General features: G+C 39.4%; 1 protein-coding gene across 3 annotated transcripts in view; it reads left to right on the forward strand.

The window, feature by feature from the left end:
• Positions 1-16,320, forward strand: part of sash1a (SAM and SH3 domain containing 1a) — a 152,889-nt gene that overhangs the window by 87,968 nt on the left and 48,601 nt on the right. The window lies entirely within an intron of this gene.

Below are 16,320 nucleotides of genomic sequence, written 5' to 3' on the forward strand. Positions count from 1 at the left end.
GACAGTTTACAGCATCTGGGAATGGATTCTGGTCAGTGAGGATGTGATGATGTGGGCCTTTGCTCAAATAAATACATGTATGTACTTCACAGATGCCTACATTATACACCATATTTCTCTTGTGAGTTATTGTTTAAGCATATTTATATGTGGGGTCTAGGCATGTTTTGTTTCATCGATGTGACAGTAACATCAGAAGCTAATTTAGAAGCCAATACATTTTATATTATGACAGACTGATGGACAATAACATTGCTGCATGGGTTGAAGGCAGATGTCCATGTTATCTGCTCTCTGACTGTCAGCTTTAATAAAAATGTCAGACTTGAGTCAGCTGGGATAAATTAGTCAAGCACGTTGCTTAATTAACGCTGCTGCGAGCACAAAGATGATTAAAAGTCTTTTTATATTATTTTTTTCAGTCAGCTTTTTTCTCTTAAAGCTTTGTATGGATTGAGTGGGCATACCAGTGACACCTAAAATATCTGTCACTGCAAATGATCTCACAGCTGCATGACAGTTGTTCATTTTACAGCCTAATTGCTTTTGGTGGGTTTTCAGCTTTTCCACAATAATGTGCACTGTCTGTGAAATAAAGGAATTCCAAGTTAGGTTTTTGTTTTGGGTTTTCAACATTTGATTGCTCATGTCATTTCTGTATTGTATCTCTCTTGCCATCTTCACATCCCATCATCTCAAATGAATATGTTTCTGAATAACTGATTTCAGCAAAATGCCATTCTAACTCGCAAAATCCAGTAAAATTAAGTTTTCGAGGCATTATCATGAGTCTAGTTTTATGTAATACACAGATCCCCAGTTTATCTCTGATATTTTCAGCCCGTTTTTAAATTGTGATGTGCACCAATCAGTCTTAAAATTATGACCAGTTAATGTTGAGTAGGTCCTCTTCTCGATGCTAAAAGAGTTCTGACTGGTCAGGATGTGGACGAAGACCATCTGAGGGTATCCTGGATTGTCTGTGACCTGGATATTTGCAATAGATTCTTTGGGCCCTGTGGGATGTTGGGTGGGGTTTTTGTGGTATAGGCTTGCTTCCCACAGATGCCATCAGATCCCTTCAGCTGTTTATCTGGGAAGTTTGGAGACTGAGTGAACGCCTCAGACTTTGTGTTGTGTTCTTCGAGCCCCTCTGCAGTTTTTGCAAGGCCCACTGCTGGAAGTGATTACTGTTGGAGAGTGCTGTTCACATATGGGGGTGTGACTGGTCTGCATAAATGTTTAGATGGGTAGCAAGTGTCAAACATTCACTGTAATGCCAGGATGCATGTAAAACATTGCATTGTAACAAGATGAGCAGTTGTACCACAAGTGGTTTATTGCTACCCTATATCAAGGAATAAGTGCATGTTTTTTATGTCCATAATGACTGCATTTGGTACATACATAATTGAATCCACATACAGATGCAGTGTTCTGCTGGGCTCTTTCTTTGGTGCACAGGGGTACACATTCACACAGTTTGTTCTGGAGAACTATCACTATCCCTCTGTTTGCCCCCCACTTTCTGCCATTGCTAGCTACATTGTGCAGTTTTCAGTGGTTCTGCTGTTACTACAACAGCTGGATTTCAAAAACCTCATTAATTATGATTTAAAACCAGTCGCACACCAGGCATAAAAGTTCAGTAAAATCCCAATTTTGTAGCGTGTCGCAGGTTACTTATCACATTGAAATGAGAGGTTTATAGCCATTATTGGTGAAATAATAACATTTCCTGATTATTACCCAGCTCTGGTGTCTGAACACAAAGAACTCTGATTACTGCTGGCACTGATGCCCCACTTCCCAGGATTTCATGCACTGACTGGCGCAGTGGGGAGGCACTGAAGGCTCCAACCACACAAACACCTACAAACCAACACAAATTTTCACATGCAGGGGCACATAAAAAAAAAAACACTTTACTGTAAGAACACTCTTTTATTGTAGACCTGGAGAATGTTTATTTGATAGGCTACACAGAACACACAAAATTTGATGTAATAGATGTACTTTCCAATGATTGTCATTTTGCATGATAGTGCATAACATGCCAGTATACATTCACTTAAACACCATTAAAGTTTGATGTTCTTGCCTAAAATCCAACTGAAGCAGTTATAAACTGCTAAAGTGCAAATGTGAATTGTACATTTCAAAGTTTTAGCCAGGAAAAAAACTGTCAATTTTAAAATTGCTTGGGATATAACTCGACTTCTTCGTCTTCATTCAGTGAATGAGTGCTATGAAAATGCTAATCTGACCCATATTTCCACCCACCAGCAGCTGACACTATGCTTCCCCGGGTCTGATAAGGAATCACCGTTTCTAATATTTGTCTGATGTAGCCATCCAGTGTGGCCATCTCTAATCTCTATTCAAATGAAATTCAGCCATTAATCTGAAAGCTGAAGAAATTGTACAAGGTTGTAGGGACATGGAAGCAACAAAATAGCAAATTATTTTTCTATTCTTTCAATAATGCAGGTGCTGCTATCTCCAGAGGTAGTCAAGTTCCCAGAAGGGCAATATGGTCAAATAAGAAGCCATGGGGCTAGGCAAGCCGGGCAAGCTAACCAGAAGATCACTCGCCATGGAAGCAGCTAGTTCCAGTCATGCTGGGCTAGCCCGGAAGCTAGAACAGTGAAGTTTCTATTGGACCGCAAGCATACTGGAAGCTAGCTTGCCATGGAAGCCGCTTGCTCCAAGAGTGCTGGGCTGGCTAGGAGTTAGTAGAGGAAAGTTTTGGGCGAGCAAGCTTCTAGTTGGGTGGTTGGATAGTGTGCCATAGTTTATGGCTTGTTCTTGCTGCTGCTGTGTGTTCGTTCAGATAGCTTTAGGGTTAGCCCAGCTCCCGGCCTCATCTAGGTCAATGCTGCTGGAGCTTGTGGTTTCTGCAATCAGTGTCCATTTGACCTGGAGCGAACGAGCAAGCTTCTCTGCGAGTGCTACAACTCTTCGCTCAGCCTTGCTTCTGAGCTTCAGAAATTCTTAGTCATAGCACTGATGGCTGAGTTTGCTTGTGATATGTCTTGTAACATAACTATCTAATGGAAATATGAAAAAGGTTCAAAACTTAGTAGAGACTTTAACTCCCAGTATGCATACACACATGCTTTTTCCTGTTTGTGTTGCCTGTGGCAACAGCTTGGCAGAGATCGGTGGTGATGTCAGCAGTGATGTATGATTGTTAGAGCACGAGGGGTGACCTCAACAGAGGGGAAGTCCCAGAGGACTCATATCAGCTGCAACCAGCGTTTGACTTCAGGACTTTCTCACACTCTGTATCTCGGCAATAAGTAAAGCTGCCCTGACCTCGCTCTCGAAACCCTTGCATATGATCCTTCATAGACATCACAAATCATGACAAAAACCTTTAACATACGCAAGACACTCTCACCTCACATTTGGCGCTGGTAATATCTAGAGCAATGCAAAGCAAATAGCTCATGTCCCCCAAGGGGCCAAACCTTAATTTTCATTTCATAATTGAAGTGTTTTTTTTGGTACTAAAGGTAATGTTTTTACAAGTTCAGCCAACATCCTGAGCATGTCTGTTTAAAGTAAAGGGGGACAACAGAAGCACAATCTCTCTAACTATTATGCATTTCCACAAGAGCTGGCAGGAGTAATATGATGCAAATTTGACCAATGTGCCAGTAAAAATAATAAGGAACATTAACTGATTACATGATACAGATTTCAAAACAGATTTGAAAATACAACATTTTGGTGACTATCGGGGAGAGTGCGAGTAATATTTACATACATACAAAAGAAATATTATATAGTAATTTAGAATAGTGAGTTTTGTATGCTGTAATTAGAAGTAGAATAAAAAAATATGAGTTTAGTGTTAGTGTTTCCTGTATGTAAGACCAGTGGTTTGCGGTTTTTGTCATCTGGGACATTTTTCTCTCGGTTTGTGGGTATTGGCGTATTTTCCCTAAAATTTCATTCTGTTTTTGACACAGCAGCACACTTCTGTAATGACATTATTTAGCATGGTGATCTGACTCATCATCTCCCTCCCCAGAGCGGTTGTCGTGTCCAGATTGGCAGAGTTCTGTTCGGCCTCTGATTTAAGCAACAGTCAATCTGTAAATGAATGGTTGCCTCTTCCTTGGACAGCTGTGCTACCAGCCTTGAATGGAAAAATAATCATAGCTGCCCCAACCGCATCCATGGATACAAATCAAGAATGCATGCTTCATGTTCTCAGAGCAGTTGAATGAGCATATGCTCCTTTTCAAGCACATGTATGCATGAACCTGTCCATGTGTTTAAAGTTGTTAACTTCTCTCAAATGTGGAGGCTCAAACAGGAAGTCAGTGGGTGTATTATTGTTCTTATTTGTGCTTGTTTGTGTTGATGCCTGACTCAGAGGTGTGTGTTTGATAGCTATTGTAAAAGTAAAGGTTGGTAAACACATAAACCAGAAAATGCACGAGGATGGGAATGGAGAATAATGTGAAGGTTTCTAGTTGCTTACTAGCTTGGAAGCATGCAAGTCCTGTACCTCAAATTGAGTTATTTCCTTTGAAGTGGCTCTTGCTTTCACAAAACCAATCAAATCCGGATATTTTCTGTATTCATTTTTTGTAAAATCTGCACGCTTCTCCCAAGTTTGTGGAAGGGATCTCAATGTATTAACAGTACTCAGCCCCAGGGGGAGCTCTTTCTCCAGCTGTGGATTGTAAAACTCTTGCCCTGTCCTGCCCCCTGGATCCATGAATTCCTTCTTTTAACGTCTCTGTCTATTACATCAGTTTCCTCATTAGTTACTTTTTCTCATTTTCTTTTTTTAGTATTCATCATATTACACAAACAAGTCATGATTTGGTTCGGTGGCAAACAGTTCCCCACCTTTCGCCCTGCATTTCCTTCTTAGCTCCAGTACAGGCCACTGATGTAAACATGTCTCCACCACATGTCCCTGGCATAAACACATAGAACCAAATGTCTGCCTTAGGTCATGACTTAACAAAACACCAGAAAATTTTTAAACCAGGGTGAGTTTATTCTAGCTTCACCTACATTTCAGCATAAGGTAATGCACAGCTGCCTTGTCTGTACTCCTTCACCTCATCTTTGTTGTTAAAATACAGTGGATGGTGTGTAAGGTGATCTGAGAAAAACGCGTCATGTAACACTGACATATGGGTTAGTCTCAAAGTAAAGAGTGCTGCAGTTTTTACCTTGTAAGCGCATTCTTGGTCGTACGTTTAGGTAATTTCACAGTCGCTAACTGGCATCTGCCGAGTATGTCTTGAATGGCTTTTGATGATGTCTAACTGTAATTTCTGGAAGAAACCCTGCAATCCTAACATGCTTATTATAAATATGTTAAAAAGATATTAACACTAACACATGTAGTTGGACTATATGAAATATATCCATACGGATGTAATGTAGAGAGCTTTTATGCTCAAAAGTCAAGACTGAGCTTTACAAGCCACATGTGCTTTTTTTTTTTTTGGCGCTGAGATCATCTAGATCAGCCCTCTTGCAGCTGTCCCTCAATATATTCCAGACTAGACACAGAGTAAAAGTCTGTGTGTAAAGAAATGTGTGGCGTTGAATAAAAACTTGAAGTCCTTGACAATGACCTCTGCACACTGCAAAGCCCCGATTTCAATCCAAACCGAGGAACATTTTATTTCCTTGTCTCTTTTGAAGCTGTCTCTGCATTTATTATAATGCAGCTGAGCAAATCTAGAGTCTAATCAAGATGAGCATGATTTCTGAAGTTTTGCAGGATTTGACCCTCATATTCAGACCCTAAGAAGATTCTGCATCTTGAATGCACAATTAATGTGGTTTTGTGGTGTTGATATTCACCAGATGATACAACATAAAAGAGTAATGATATTCAGAGACAAGGCAGGTAAATACTGCACAGCTCTTTGCTAAAAGCCAGAGTTGTGCCACAGAATATAGATCTCTTTTTTTGGCCAGCATGGGCTCAGAACTAAGCCCTGCAGCACAAAACATCTCAGCCAACTCATACCTCGTGTGTCTGTAGCATGTGTTTTTGGGTGCCCCTTAGGGACTCCATTGTTCTGATACCCTCCCTGATGAATTATTTCATCTTATTTAATGTTTTGCAACCTGCTGGGTCCGTCCACTATGTTATTATCATTATTTTTATTTTTTATTTCAATAATTATGGCACTGTCACAAGAAACAGTAAATAACTGAGGTATTGTGTAAGGGGAAAAAAATCTGCTCATTCAAGCTTCTTAAGTGTGAATTTTGATTAAGTGTTCTTTTTTAATTGATTTCCTTTTTTTAAGGATAGCTGGCTTCATTATTTTTTCGTGGCTATATTTCTTCTAACAGCATCCATAATGTCCATTCATCACGTAAATCTCCAGATAAAGATGCTAATATTCCCTATTCAAAATATTCTATTAGGAGTGCATCTTGTTATGCAATAGAACCATCTGTAGCCAAAATGACATTTTACTCAACATTCATTTAATCTCAGTGAACCCACTGACCTCTATTCTGCCTCTGGTCTGGTTGTGTTGTCTTGGCTCCAGGGAAGCTCCACTCTTCCAACAGGGTGACGGGTTAGTGGACCAGGCTATTCACTGGTGCAATAACTGGCCTCGAACATAAACTGGAAGGACACTTATTAAACCCTCTAAGCTAATGACCAGCGACATTCATTTTGTATATTACCCTGATCATATTGTTAGTGTGTGTGTTGGTATGTGATAAAAATCACCGGAGACACAGAAAACAGAGAGCTACAGAGCAGTTGTGCGTGGTGAGCGTCAAAAAGGTGTGTTAATTAGGTCTGAGTGTATGTCTGGACCAGTGATTACAGATTGGACTCCCCACCAGCTTGTAGGGAGCTTTCGTCAGGCTGAAGCAACCATCACCCCAACTTGTGCCAGGCATGGAGTCATTGCTATGGTAACCTGTGGCTTTATCACCTAATAGGTTCTGAATTAGCCAGTTACAGAAGAAGCAGAAAAAGAGTTGGACGTGATTTTCTTTCAATATTTCAGTTAGATGACAATGGTGAGGGCTGTGTTTTCAGACAGAATGATTTTGGAAGCCATCAAATGCCTTGTCAGATAGTTTTACATTGTTTACAATTATCAGGTAAATAATTGAATTCTTAGGGTGATTATAAACACACGTATGGCTGTATTGCTTCCAAATGAAATACTTTGAATGAATCTCTTAAAATAGCCAGATGGTTTTATGAAAAAATCTTCTCGCCTCTGTACTTAGGATCAACAACTTTATTTGTTTGAAGATGCAGCCCACAAGTTTGACCAGTGCTCTGTACATCCCCATGTAAACCTTTAAAAGTAAAGTAATCGTGAAAATTTACAGGTTTTGCTTCGTTTTGTGTTGTTGTGGCTTGATGCTACCACTGGGCTCATATTCTGTTAGTGTAAGCAGGATCCTCTGGGTTAAAGTGGGGAAGAATTCCTATAAAAGTGGAGGGCTGCAATTGTTGAGCTGAGCTTGCATTATGTTGGTGTGTTATGTGGTTGAGTTTCAAGTAGACAGCCAACCAGAAAGACAAAGACAGTTTGAAACTGTACATACAGTCAAATATACTCATTTGTACACAAGCAAGCCTGGAAGAGATTATTACTGTGGCAAAACGGTTCATTGATTGGTCCTGCCTGTCAATCATAATCTTTTATCTGTATCTGTAACAATAAGACTGTACTAAGAATTGAGATGCAAATGTATGTTTTGATAACCCCTGTGTACTGAGGTTTTGATCTTCATCCACCAATGTGAGTCAGAGCAAATTTTTGATCAGCATGTATTTTAACATTGCTGTTTATTTGCCTCTTAATGTGCAAATGGCCAAATATGGAGTGTGTGACAGATTGTGTGTCATGGATTGTGCGTGAGATATATGGTGGTTGTGTTGATACTGACAGTAATTACAGAAGGCTGTACCACAGCAGCTTGGGGCTGGCTCAGTAACAAGTCATTATAACATCTGATACATAACCAAATGTCAGCCATGTCTGCAGCATTTGCTGCTGCAACGTGACATAAATCAATAAGGATAGTTGAGCTGTAATTGCTCGTGATACATAACTCATTGGAAATACTTTTTTTTCTGAAGATTGTGAATGTCCACCTGATGTTCTTCTAAATTTGATTTGCAGATTTCATGCTGCTCTGTTACTCTTTCAGTTAATGCATGGCTGAATGTGTGCTATAATCTAGCATCTGTTTATGTAGACGATCTATGCCAGCGATAATGGGGATGGAATCCTTTACTCACTGCACTCACAAGAGACTCTCTTGTCTTTCTCTGCTCTTATAAAACCTGAATGTTGTCTGTCTAACAGTTTCCACTAAATAAGCCGACTCCCTTAACGTCTACATTCATTGCTTTTACATATGTTCAGATTCCAAACAACTAGCACTGGTGAAAAATGAAAAATTCTAACATGTGGTTTTCTGAGTTTAATATGTTCAGCCAATATTTATTATCTGTCTTTCAGCTGTGTTGTGTTTAGGTTAAGAAACTACGCAGAAACCATTAAAACCTTTATCAACATCCACTTGCTGTTATCTATAGCTTTGGAATGTACAGTAGACGATGTGTGCAAGTTTCAGTGTCGATGCATGTCTTTGTTCCTGAGTGTGTGTTTGAGTCCTTGGACATAATTATGCAGTGTGTTCACACCACACATGGTCATTAATAACATTGAGGCCAAGCCTATTTTTACAGTTTCTAGCTCAGAGGCTAACATATGGCAGACTGGCTGACTTGGCATAACAGTATGTGCAACAAGGTTTAATAGACAGTCCAGTGTCCTGCCTGGGTGAGCCGGGTATGTGTTCTGTGGCTTGTAAGTATATTTGACAACAGCAGGGGGAACCACTATGTCCCATTTTACAAACTCACACATGGATGGAAACTCAGACACTGGAAGTTCTGTAGAAGGGTTTGGACAAAATGAATGATGCTTAAGTATTGTTACTTTATTAGTTAAGTTAAGAAAGGGTTAAGAAAACACCTTTTATTTAGATGGTTTTGAAGATTAAAGGTGCATTCCATCATTTTTAGCTAGTGTTTTTGTCAAGTCACATATATGCCTTTCTTACTGCCATCAGTTACATCTTTCTGTGTCTTAACAGTTGACTAATTTTTTTCAGATTTAAAGGTGACTCTTTTTTTTTACTTTGACTGGAGTTGCAATGCACTTGGTGTAGAGCTAAGAATAGTTAAGCTTCCATACTGCAAAATGAGAAATAACCTCTGACTATCTTCACATCAGCCTGTGATTATTATAGAATGAAGTGTGTTGCAAACGCTTGAGATGAAAAATAAAAGAATATAATTTACTCGGTTGTGGTTACTAGAAGTCTGTAAACCCTTGACTCTTGAGCACTCACGTGCTCTTTCCATACTGTGAAACTGCTCTGCCACAGCACATCTCGTGCCGACCTCCAATACACAGAGTGAGATGACACACTGGACATCAGCTGAGAGCCTGGCAGTGCCATCCTGACACCAGCACAGCTGCTGGCCAAGTCTCATGACCTCCATCTATAGTGATGCCAAAGCATCTCCTCAATCTGCACCTGTGGATTCATTATCTCCAACAAACAAACCCCGTTCTTTTCATTTTCAAACACACCTGTGGACACAAGTTTCACAATGATGCAGTTTATTCTTCCCCCCATGGTCTTTTCTGTGTCACACAAATCCCTGCCAGCAAACATCCACATACTTCAAACACGCCAAACACTGTGCACTTAGAGGACTGGCCTCTGACACAGTACTGTTCATTCTTTTAGAATCTCACTTACATCCAAATAAACATCTGTCCTTTCAGTTGTGCCTGATTAAAATAAAAAAAATAAAAAAACCTTGAACCTTCACACACTCACACACAGTGTTGTAACATAATCACCTACTGCATAGCTACAGAGGCGTGCACAGCATGAAGAATCTGGGAATCCAGGGCTTAACAGAAATATGCACTGTTTTTATATTAGCGTGTTTTTTTCTTTTAACTCAAATCACATGAAAGTGACCTACAGTTACCAGTGCATTACTGAAAGCATGTAAACACTACATTTCTGTCTGTATCAACAATGGTATCAGCAGGTCATGTTGTTGTTAGCCCGATTCTTTCATTGGAAGCCCAAAAACAAGCCGGAGAAATCTCAAAGCAAAAAAAGTGTTTGTCATTGGTCACATGTAAAGTATGGCAGCGCTGGACTCGGAGTGACAAAGCTCTCGCATGAAATCCATCAGCACGAGTTCCGATATCCGGAAACATTTCATATTTATGTTCACCTTTATCTCACAGAGGTTCTCACTTACACGCGTCAGAGTATAATTGGACAGTTTTTAGTGACAAGAGCAGGCCAACCACCGTCTTTGTCATGTTCTTTATAAATTAACAGCGTGTGTGAGAGTTATTTTAGGCGTGTATCTAATGTACCAGACCTATCTGACACGATAGAGACGCTTTATCTGACCCTTTAGTCCCGTTATGCCATCTTAAAGTCTTGGACTATTCAAGGACATAGTATGAGCAGAGTGGAAAAATACAAAATAGAAACATGGTTTATCTAGAAAATTATATTATATGAGTGCATAATGTCTAAGAACAAAGCCAATTATAACATTGTGAAAAACTTTGAGTACCCCAGGCTTTGACTCCTATCCTCTCAGCATCTCAAAGACACAGACTTTCCTCTTGACATCGAATTCCTGTGGATACAGGTATACAGATTTGGAATTTCTTGACAATGCTCCCTTATCTCAGATTGTTTCCACTGACATACCAAACACTGGATGAGCTATTTGAGAGGTTTCAACAGTGAGTTTTAGTTTTTCTACTTACAGTAGATTATTTCATGTTCCTACCCCAGACAGACCTTCATTCCTCTTCACTTTATCAGCTTGTTGCTGTTCTCAGTGTTCTCCCTGTTTCCCATATATACTGCTTTGTATGTTTATCCCACACTCAGTTGTCATCCCTGTTTTTTCTTCCTCTATGTCTTACTGCAGCCCAGAGGTAATTCCAGTGTTGATTCCTAAAGTTAACATTTCTTCAGCTTTCAAAAGACTCCAGAGTTACGCTCGACCACCCTATGAAAAGTAATACCTAAAACACACAAATATCAAGTGCCTGCGGATCCCCTAAAGCTTTGTTTTTAGCAGAAAGACCAAAGTGTTGATTTAATTTAATGTGCTGCTTAACTAAGTGTTCGTTAGTGTGTGTATGTGTGTGTTAGGGAGAGTTGCAGCATGGAAACAGTAATTGGTTTTCTTGCTAATTGGGCTTGTGTGATGACTCCCACACAGACTCAGCAGTGTGTGAAGCACAGTGGGGCAGGCCTGCACAGATGCATTTTCTTGCACATTGGAATACACAAAAGCACACAAGTACACGCACAAATAAATAACCACTGATGTCTGAATGGTTCAAAGAGAATGCCCAGGGACTGTCGGGCCTTTGACTCATCGACTAGCGGAATTAATGATGTGAATTTCTTGATCTCAGATTTTCAACAAAAGCATGCTGAGAACTAAAGGATCAGGACTTTGCACCCCATTAGTTAAGTGTAAATAGGCATAGGTCTTAACTTGATTGAAGGAAAAAGAGTTTGAAAAGTTTCAGTAATCAGAGAATAAGTGGTGACTACATGCTGTCTTGGCTTTATGTCATCCTTTTGGTTTCATTACTCTTTCTTCTGTTTGGGGTAGAAGAAAATACGACCAGACTTTTATCATTTGAAATCTTTTAAATCCAGAGTATTCATCCTGTAAAACACAGTTGTTGGACTGTTAGCTATCACCGGTATAAACTGCAGAGAATGCAATATGTGTCAGTGTTGTGTGGTCATGGATAGCATTCCTTAAGTGTGCTGTTGGTACCCTTGATGTCTGTCCACCATGCTGTTAATCACTGCTGCCAGTGCGTTCTTGACTCCCCAAGGAGATATTTGTAAGCCTGTGGGTCACTGATCTCCAGGAAGGGTCACTCTCACTATCAGGGGAGGTCCCAGCCCTGCTTTGCTTTAACACCACCTACATTCTTTTTTTATCTCTAGCTCCATTTACCCCAGGTTTGAGGACTGTCTTCCCACTCCTCTTTCTCTTGACTTAATGTCTTTTCCTTGCTCCACCTTTAACATCTTATTGTAAGAAAATAAAGATTCTTGGCCTCTGAAAGCCACATTATTTCAATATGTGGTTTAACTTGCAAACCTATAAAGTTTATAAACTTTTCTTTTAGCTTTGATTTGGTCTTAAATGCTATCTTCTTCTGGCATCTTGCTCAGTCATCTCCAGTGGAAAATGATACGCTGTGCTGTACCACCTCTGTGGACGTTTATACAGCTCTTTAAGATTATTTAGCCAGGGGGAGATTTTGAGTGGTTAACTGTGGTTAACCATAACTGTGCTGATAACTGCAAAACATGATACTCTTACCAGTTCCTCTCTTTGCAAATCCAGCATGGATTTGTTTTACTCTTCTCATTACCACCTGGTTCTGGAAATGTGGCACTACTTCTGTTGGATTTGAATCACACCCTTTTTCACTCCTGAATTTGTCTTTTATTGAGTGCTTAACAAGTATTTGCAGCTAGAAAAGATAGCATCTTGTAATGGTCAGACAATAAGCTCATATAAGTTTATGGCTATAGATAGAATAAGCTGTAACAAAAAAAAAAATAATCCACTAAATTTTCACTTGGATCATAGGCCCATGCAGATAAAGACCCCTCTTCCCAAAGACATTGCACTATGACGCCAACAAAACCCACTAACAGTTGAATCGGCATCAAATCTCACATCAAGTGACTCTGGAGTAGTGGCAGGTATTAATCGGCTTTGCTGCTGATTAGATTTATAGAACAGCGGGGTGTATATTCTCATTTTCAATGCGCGGTGCTGCGTACAAGAGTGCTTGAGTGGGCACGGCTCACACATATTTGTTTTGTAAATAACAGCAGTAACTCATGGACAAAAATAATAAACTAGCTGAACTATCTAAAAAAAATAATGCATTTAAAAAACTGTGTGCTAATACAGGCTATAGGACAATGGGTAATGTCATCTGATTGTGTTGTCAAAGCTTACAGGCTTCTCCTCTTGGATGTAATGGTAGTTATTGGACGAACTTCTAGTTCTGTGTATGGTATGTACCCCTATGTTATGCTGCAGATGCAGCCCTTGCTCTTTTACACTAACCAAACAATGACAGCGTAGTTCCATGAAAGAACTATGTTTTCGATAAAGGGGCAAGGCTTTCAAATGTCAGATATAATATTCTTTTGTCTCCTCTGATGTTCACCAGCTCTACTCCAAACAAATGCTCAACAAGACAAAGATGTCTAGTGAAGATGGTTAAAACAGTTAGGGGAATATATTATATAGCAACATTTGTCTTGAGTCTTTTAAAATGTTCATAGCAATTTATGTGTTTATTGCATTATAATTTTTTTTTCAAGAGGGTACTGCCTCTTGAACCATGAAAAAGTTCTCTAAACAAATGTCACAAAATGTTCCTGTGGAATCTCCTGTGGAATCTTCAGAAATGTCCTCATGAAAGAAGACCTCAACATACAATTAGCATCTGGTGAGATAACAAGAGTGACTTCTGTTTTCTCTTGTCTGGCAACATGACACCTTGATTAGTGATTAGTATGAAAAGAGGGAAATCTGGCTGCTATGCACACCAGCAGTGTTTCAAGAGCATGTACTGAGTCAACAGGCTTCCCTCTCTGCCCATTAATGGTTTGACCCCTCTGTTTGTGGCACTCCAGGTGGGAGTCACACTGTCTTGCATTGAGGTAAAAGATGGTTTTGCAGGAAGAGTTTTTTTCTGCTGTTGAAGGATGTGTTGGTAGGGATGGCTTCCAATCTGGAAAGAGGATGAGGATTTTTATTTTTTTCATCAAACCAGGAAAATCCCATTGAGATTAAGAACCTCTTTTTCAGGGGAGGATGAGGCCTACAAATTACAACATGGACACTGTTCTGTAGAAGAATACTGATGGATGGAGCGAATATTTATCAACAGTATGGACACGCATTGCCATGTACAATAGCAGCCTTACCACTTATTGCGGCTGCCACCCCCGATGGTTACAGAGGAGAGGTCGGCAGTGCAGACCCCCCGTACTGTCAACTTGCCTCCCAACAATGCTGTTCTTGTGTGAGTGTTTTCAGTATGTTTAGACTGCATGCAAGATACTGTTGAGCAGCTGCCACTCATCCAGGACCTTTAAAAGTCATTTCTCAACAACACAGACTTTGAAACAGGATATTGCAAATAAAAGAATGATTTATGCCAACAAAAGTGTAGTCCTTTGTAAGTAAGGCTGGACCTCTTGTGCACGAGGAGAAGCAAACTTCAAAATTAATTTTTAGTCACATGAGGACACAAGTTTGACCATTACTTTAGTCTAGACTGAAATGTGACTGTGGATTACTTTTAAACTTTGTACAGAACTCGAGGAGGAACACTAAAGACTTTGGTAACTTACTGGACTTTCCCTTGTGAGGTTCGCTATATTGTTTGGATTAAATGCAATAATAATCCAGATCAATCCAATTATAAAATATTTATAATCTATATAGGGTACCTGCCCAACTAATGCCGCATTTCCATTGCATGATGTGGCTTGACTTGTTTTCTTTGGCTTTTCATTGTGATAGTTCGCAAAATTACAGATATTTGGGCTACACGGAAGTTTCCAGAGGTCACTACCTGTGTTTCCATTGCTTTTTTTAATCACATGTAAAATATGTGAGTAAGAAAAAAGTGAATGGAATTGGTAAAACTAAAAAAAAACCTAACCTTTGTTTAAGGTGATTTTTGCCTGTTTTGACAAAAGACTTGATGTGCATTAGGAGATAAAAACAACTTTGAGGATTGTGTCTAACTTGGCAAAGATTAAACTTACATGACTTACCAGCTATTTTGGGTCTGAGCCAACAAACAAAGGCACGTTTCTGCCAGACATCTTCCTAGATTTTCCCCATAGACAAAAATCATTCCTGATGAAGACCTCTCAATTTTTCATTTTGTGAATGTCTACTGTAGTTGTTTATTTTCTCCTTGAGGTTTCCACTTTGGACAACTACTTCTTCTACTAAATTATAGCCACGAGCAAAGTAGTCTATATCGCCAGTCTATATGGCAAGACTGTGCAGCCTAATTTTTTCACTTTAAACCAGTCAATAGAAAAGTATTATCGAAACGTATTTTTTTGCTTTTTTAAAAAAAAGATTGCTTCTGTTTTGCTTTGCGAGTGAATGAAAACCCAATTACTGTCATGTTGTATGTCCTTGTTTTAATAATAACTATTTTTATTGGACAATTAAAATTAAAACTTTTCATACACTGATCACCTGTACATTATGCCACCAAACATGCAAATGCATAAATGAAATGCATCTGAGCCTTTTGTACCATACATAGCTGACAGCAGGCCTCCTATTACACACATGCTTTCACACAAGTGAAACTGTAGCTTTGGGGATTATTGTGTAACTGATCCCCTTTTATATGGCCGTAGAAAGAATGTGTGGTTAACAGTTCTTTCTGGCCTCTACCCTTTGCTTATGTTACTTTTAAATGCATGCTCTGAATGCATGTGGTGGTGTTGCATGTGATTGATCTGATATGAGGCAGGTAAAGCAGCATTTTAGACTATCTTTAAACCACAGGGAAGGTAGCTGAATGAAGAATGGTAAAATGTTCAGTTTTACACTATCTCACATCCCTGTCCTGTTGGCTACTGTCACAAGACCTGGCAGCTGTGGCTGCTCTGAGAAAATGTGCACTTTACAACAAGGGGGAGAGCCACAGACGGCTTCAGGACTTCTTCATTATAATAGTAAAGCCTGCTGGCAGAGCATAACAAACGGCTGATCAGACAAGGGAGCTGTGCAATTTCATGCTTGTACATTACACGATTCTCTTTATGCTACTTGTTTTCAAATTATATCTGCAGAACAGAACAAATGCTGTTAAACTGCACTACAGATACTGTTTGTGTAATGTCTGCAGCAATCTAACTGTTAGACAAAACTCTCAGAAACTCACTAAAGAGTTGGGCAACTTCAGATTAATCTTGAAATTTGTATTATTTATTATTATTCATAATATTATTATTTTTTTGTCTTTTTCTGGCATTTTAGGCAGACTTATGCATGCAATGGGGCACAGCATGCATCAACCCTTTACGAACATTGTTCCCATGCGCTTTTTTTTTTGTTTGTCAGACAATTGTGTAAAGAATGTGCTTTGTTCACAATCCCTATTGAAAACTGTCTGGGGAGATGTA

Source organism: Leuresthes tenuis, unplaced genomic scaffold, assembly GCF_036924035.1.
Source record: "Leuresthes tenuis unplaced genomic scaffold, fLeuTen1.0.hap1 SCAF_13, whole genome shotgun sequence".
Taxonomy (NCBI): domain Eukaryota; kingdom Metazoa; phylum Chordata; class Actinopteri; order Atheriniformes; family Atherinopsidae; genus Leuresthes; species Leuresthes tenuis.